Source organism: Otolemur garnettii, unplaced genomic scaffold (genome assembly GCF_000181295.1).
Source record: "Otolemur garnettii isolate 467f Iridium unplaced genomic scaffold, OtoGar3 scaffold00005, whole genome shotgun sequence".
In the NCBI taxonomy this organism is placed as follows: domain Eukaryota; kingdom Metazoa; phylum Chordata; class Mammalia; order Primates; family Galagidae; genus Otolemur; species Otolemur garnettii.
In genome coordinates, this window is record NW_003852400.1 from 40,437,802 (window position 1) to 40,444,566 (window position 6,765).

General features: G+C 45.2%; 1 non-coding gene across 1 annotated transcript; it reads right to left on the reverse strand.

Moving 5' to 3' along the window:
* Nucleotides 1-271: 271 nt before the first annotated feature.
* Nucleotides 272-484, reverse strand: LOC111722041. Its single transcript, XR_002770991.1, has one exon. It is a non-coding gene; the product is annotated as a small nucleolar RNA U3 (small nucleolar RNA).
* Nucleotides 485-6,765: the final 6,281 nt, after the last annotated feature.

Sequence of the window (6,765 nt, forward strand, 5' to 3'; positions counted from 1 at the left end):
ATGGAACCAGGCTAATTTTGAGATTCACTCATGGTTGTTGTATGTCTCAATTACTCCTCCTCCTTTACTACTCAATAATATTTCACTGTATAGTTACATGGCAAGGATAAGATAAAGTTTATCCCAGGAATGAAATGTGGGTTTAACCTTGAAAACCAATCAATAAATACAATTCACCATATGACCAGAATACATACGGTGAATTATATGATGGTTTCACTGTCCCTTATTATGTACACTTTTGGCCCCCAATTCTTTTTTTTTTTTCAGAACCACGCAGACTGCGTTCTGTCCCTCTTACTCCTCCAAAGGAAGAGAAGAACCATCATCAATGGCAAGTGGCCATTGCAGTAAAGCAACACCAAGAGCCGGCTTCCGCTCAGGAGAGGACGCTGCGCCTCCTCCTCAGGGTTTCCGGTGCTCTACACATTCAGAGATGCTTCTCTAGTAATGAACTATCGAAAGGATCCCTTGGCCCAAATTTTTGAGGGAATTCTAAGACATGCTTCATACATGGGTGGTGTAGCTCAGGAGCAGGAGAGGCCGGTGAGCCTCTCCCGGGCTGCCACACTCTCCTGCATGGGCCTGCCAGGCAGGCGGGGTTCATTCTAGTCAGGGAGGATCTGGGATCTGGTGGGAGTTGCTGCCTGGGTAAGCAGCTGCTGAAGACCCCAATCAGAGGAGGGGATGGCTGTGGGGTAGAGAGGTGGGCCCTGGCTGTGTGGGGCAAGGACTAAGGCCCCAAGCCCAGCCTGACGGAGGGGACTGAAAGCCCCATACAGACCCCAGGGAGCTGCTTGGCTGAGTAGCCTGAGAAGCTCCCACCACTCTGGCCACCCACCTGGCCATCTCAGCCAAGGCCATGGATATGGAGGGGAAGGGAAGGTTCCCCGGGAGAGCAGGAAGGGGAAGCTTTCACAGAGTCGGTGGCTACAGAAGGGTGGTGCGATCTGCACATTTACAGGGAAGTGTTAGCTTTCCCTAGATTTATCTTTCCTGGTGGAGAGCCAGCCACTTTCTTGAGAGGTGTTTTCCTGAAAGTCTGGGCCAAAACCATAGTGTACTTACACAGAGGAGCGCATTAGACACAGCAAAATGGAGTATGCAGAAAGGGTGTTTGACAAAATTCAACACCCATTAATTATAAATACTCTCAGCAAACTAGTAATAGAAAGGAATGTCCTCAATATGATAAAGGGCTTTTATAGGAAACATGATACTTAACGGCTGCATCAATTATTTAGTGCCATGTAACAAATTATCCCCAAATTTAGCTGCTTAAACAATAAATCCTTATCATCTCACAATTTCTGCAGGTTACAGATTTGAGAGCCACTTACCAGGGTGGGTATAGCTGAAATTATCTCATGAGATTGCAGTCAAAATATCAGCTGGTGCTGGGTGGCACCTGTGGCTCAGTGGGTAGGGCGCAGGCCCCATATACCGAGGGTGGCAGGTTCGAACCTGGCCCTGGCCAAACTGCAACAAAAAAATAGCAGGGCGTTGTGGTGGATACCTGTCATCCAGCTACTTGGGAGGCTGAGGCAAGAGAATCACTTAAGCCCGAGAGTTTGAGGTTACTATGAGCTATGATACTCCAGCACTTGACCAAGGGCTACAAAGCGAGACTCTGTCTAAAAAAAAAAAAAAAAAAAATTGATCCATTGGGGACCTCATGAAAATTAAAATTTCTGTTTTTCATTTGTAACTTCAACCAATAAAATAACAGAGATCAGAGTAGAGAAGGCTGTGTGTACACAGGTATTAAGATTCTCATTGATAGAACTAAAAGTAGACCTACCATTAAATCTAGCAATCCCACTTCTCGGCATCTACCCAAAGGAAAAGAAGTCATTTTATAAAAGAGACAGCTGCATTCAAATGTTCATCACAGCACAATTCACAATTGCAAAGATGTGGAATCTGCTTAAGTGCCCTTCAACTGAGGAGTGGATAAAGAAAATGTGGTAAATGCATACCATGGAATGCTACTTACCCATAAAATGCATTAAACAATGTCTTTTCCAGCAATGTGGGTGGAACTAGAGACCTTTATCCTAAAGGTGAGGGATAAAAATCTACCTTTGGGTACAATGTACATTATTCTGGTGATGGGGACACTAAAAGTCCTGCCTTCAGCATTGTACAATTCATGTTTAAAAATTCTCACTGATGAAGGGCACTGGCCAAGCAGTCATTAAATGAGAGAGAGCGGGAGCAGGGGTAGCATGAGTGAATGCTAGGGTTGGAGCATCATGCTTAGTATCAGGGGAGCAAAGCCATAGACTGGGTGGCTTTAGAAATAAACATTTATTTCTCGCAGTCCTGGAGGCTGGGAAGCTGAAGATCAAGATACTAGCAGATCAGTGGCTGGTGGGGGCCCTCTTCCTGGTTCATAGACAACTGTCTTCTCCTTTTGCCTTCACATGGAGGGGTGGGTAAAGGGGCTCTCTGAAGTCTCCTCTCTAAGGGCACTAATCTTATTCATGAGGGCTCCACGCTCAGGATCTAATCATCTCACCTCCTAAGACCATGACCTTGGGGATTAAGTTTCCCCTTGGGGATTAAGTCTATATAGTACATAGTCTGATTTCTGGGGGGGTTGGTGGAAGGATTGGGAGGAAAGTGAACCATCTTGGGAAGACGCAGCCCTGAGAGACAGAAGACTGGAGAGACTTGGGCTTTGGACCACAACTGCAGAAAAACATGCCTTAGTCCCCTCCATCTCCTAGGGCAGTGAGTGGGCTTCCAACAATTCTGCCTGACTATCCCCAAAACAACTTTGGAAAAACTTCATACTTTAAAAAAATGGAAACATAACTTATATAAAGTACACAAATCTTAAGTGTAAGATACACCTGTGTCACCACTACCAAGGTCAAGAGAGAGGACATTTCCAGCACCTCACTAGACCCCTGTCTCCCATCTTGTTGAGGCCTGCTCTCTCCTACCCATAGGTAACCACTGTTTTTACTTCTGGCACCACTTGTCCTATTCTGACCTTAACATGTAAAGTGTTCAATTATAAATATAAACAGTGTGTAATTCCTGCCATATTATATTGTACCTTGCTTGGCAGATTATTCAGTTTAGTTTATGGAAATGTCTGCCATATATGTGTAATCTAATAGTTAAGCCAGTCCTTATTGGCAAACCAAGTAGCTTCATTATCAAATCTCGCAAATGTGTTCATATGCCTCTTGTGTTCAGTATATCTTACTTTCAGATTCTAATTCTAAGACAGATAGATGGGTACATAGGCTCAGAGACTTGTCAGGAGTTGCTCGCCTGGAAGAAACAGGCACTGCCCTTTTCATTGTCTTCTTTTTCTTTTTTTTAGAGACAGAGTCTCACTTTATTGCCCTTGGTAGAGTGCTATGGCACCACAGCTCACAGCAACCTCCAATTCCTGGGCTTAAGCGATTCTCCTGCCTCAGCCTCCCAAGTAGCTGGGATTACAGGCACCCACCAGAATACCTGGCTATTTTTTTGTTGCAGTTTGGCTGGGGCCAGGTTCGAACCTGTCACCCTTGGTATATGGGGCTGGTGCCCTATCCACTGAGTCACAGGTGCCACCCTTCATTGTCTTTGTGATGCTGTTTGAATTTGCTCTCAGGGAGCTGCCTCCCTGCTGCACCTCACAGGAGAGAGCCACACATTCTCAAATTGTCTCTTGTTGCTTGTCTTGGAAGGTATTTTGTTTTATTTTATTTTGTTTTGTTTTAGAGTCAGGGTCTCACTATGTCACCCAGGGTGGAGTCCAGTGGTACAATCAAAGCTCACTACAGTCTGGAATCCTACACGCAAGTAATCCTCCTGCCTCAGTCTCCTGAGTAGCTGGGACTATAGGCATGCACCACAATGCCTGGCTTGCCCTGGAAGTTTTGATTTTTTTTGTTGTTGTTTGTTTGTTTGTTTTTGAGACAGAGCCTCAAGCTGTCCCCCTGGGTAGAGTGCCATGGCATCACAGCTCACAGCAACCTCCAACTCCTGGGCTCAAGCGATTCTCTTGCCTCTGCCTTCCAAGTAGCTGGGACTACAGGTGCCTGCCACACACCCGGCTATTTTTTGGTTGCAGCCATCATTGTTGTTTGGAGGGCCTGGGCTGGATTTGAACCCGCCAGCTCAGGTGTATGTGGCTGGTGCCTTAACCGTTTGAGCCACAGGCACTGAGCTGCCCTGGAAGTTTTTATAACCAGGATGTACATTTAGGATTTGGAAGAAAGATCACTGTGAAGAGGAAGCAGGAAAAGAGAACTGGCAGGGTGGCAGACCACATTTAGGAAAGAGTACAAATGGAAACTGCGGGTATTTAACGAATCAGCTTAAAATGATTTGTGCCCATCACTTCTAAGAAATGTACATGTTACCCCTAGGGTAGGTTTTCCCAGTCTTGGCACTATTGACATTTGAGCCAAATATTTCTTTATTGTAAGGACTGGCCTATGTGGGATATCCAGCAATATTCCTGCCTTCTATTTACTAGAACTCAGTAGCATTCCTTCATCCAAATTGTGACAACAAAAAATGTCTCCAGACAATGCCCAATATCCCCTGGCCTGGGGGAAATCTCCCTGAGTTGAGCAATACTAGGGTTTGAGGACTGTGGTCCTGGAAGACAGCAGCGTCACAGAACTCCCCTGCAACCTAGGAAGGGGGCCCATATTTGCAGCGTGGCACCAGCTTCCCTTCTCTTTTTAGTCCAAAGAAGTGGCACCAGAACCTCATTTTCTACTATGCTGGTGGTAGCAGGAGCTCAGGGCAGGAGGCATGGATGTATGGGCCAAGTGAATCTTCTTGAAAGGGTGAATAGAGAGGCAGGAAGTAATCACACTTTTTTCTTTTTTGAGACAGAGTCACTATGTCACCTTGGTAGAGTGCTGTGTTGTCATAGCTCACAGCAACCTGAAACTCTTGGGCTTAAATGATTCTCTTGCTTCAGCCTCCCTAGTAGCTGGGACTATAGGCGCCTGCAACAATGCCCAGCTCTTTTTTGACGCATTTGTCATTGTTGTTTAGCTGGCCCAGGCTGGGTTTGAACCTACTACCCTCCATGCATGTGGGGGGTGCTGTAACCACTGTACCATGGGGGACAAGCCACGAAGTAATCACTCTTGAAGAGTGGATGGGGACCTTCTATAACTGTGGCTTAGTGACTTCATCAGAAATATACCAATAAGTCCTCAAGAAATAATCAGTCTTGGGAAGGGTTAGGGATCTTTTGACAACAGAGAAGAGCAAGTATTAAATAAAATTCTTTTTTACTCTTGGAAGCCCTTTTTTTTGAAACAGAGTCTTACTGTGTTGCCCTGGGTAGAGTGCTGTGGCATCACAGCTCACAACAACTTCAAACTCCTGAGCTTAAGCAATTCTCTTGCCTCACCCTCCCAGTAGCTGGGACTATAGGCACCCGCCATAATGCCTGGCTATTCCTTTGTTGCAGTTGGCCCTGGCCGGGTTCGAACCCCCAGCCTTGGTGTAAGTGGCTGGTGCCCTAGGCACTGTGCTATGGGCACCAAGCTGGAACATAGGCGAAATGCCTATATGCCTTTGGCCAAAAAAGCTATTTGAGAGAGAGCAGCAAAAAGACTTTGTGCAGGTATACTTGTAAGAAACTGAGGCAAAAACCCATGTGGCCAGGTTGGTTGTGAGCCTAACATGACCAAGGCTTCGGCTGGAATAGCATTTACTGCGTTAAGGAATTAAGGTTGACTTTATAAGGCCAATAAAAAAGCCCTTTGGAAAACTGGCCAGATACTCATCAGTAACCTTTCCTGATCTGTGGTAAGTAACAAAGATCGCTTGCTGATGGGTCCCGGAATGGAAATGTACTTGGAGACCTTAAGAGAAGAGGAATTTACCCAATGCATACAGGTATCTAATGGCACAGATGAAACTTGGGCTCGTGACTTTTGAGAAGTTCAGCCTAAAAATTCCTTATAAAAGGTTCCAGCAAAACCCCTCTGACTTAAGGCCTACATGGGAGCAGAGGTTTGCACACAAATTCCTGTATGCCCAAGAAGTTTCTTTATGCCTTGTTTAAAGATCCGAAGTAACAGCCTCTGAATGGCAAGGCCAGCAAGGGCAGGTATTCAATCTACCTTGTTCCTCCATAGCCTCAGGCATCATCAGATAAGAACAAAGAAGTAATGGCTAACAATATGTTCTCCAGTAAGTTATGTTAAATTGAGTTATGTTGACAGGGTTATGTTAAAAGGTGTATGTTGAGGGAATTATCGGAAGCTAATCACAAGGTAGTCACATGATGTTTAAATGGATCAATGAGGTCATTGCTGTATTGTGCGCATGTACAAAATTTCCTATATAAACCAACTGCAAATAAAGAAGCTCGCCATTTTGCCTGAGCGAGCAGATGGTCACCTGTATTTAAAACACAATTTCAATAAGTGTGTTTATTCTCCACAACATCGCTTTTCTGCCAGACCCATACGGCAACACTGGAAGCCCATTTTTAAAACCCCATTCACATGTAGGCTAGGGCAGTGCTACTCAAAGTGTGAGTCCACAAATTGTTTGTTAATAGTTTCTTTTGGGGGGGGTGGTTTGAACCTACCACCTTCTGTGCATGTGGCGGGTGGGTGCTGTAACCACTGTGCTACGGGGGCCAAGCTACAAAGCGATCACTCTTGAAGAGAGGGTGGGGACCTTCTATAACTGTGGCTTAGGAACTTCATCAGAAATATACCAATAAATCCTCAAGAAATAATCAGTCTTGGGAAGGGTTAGGGATCTTTTTTTTTTTTT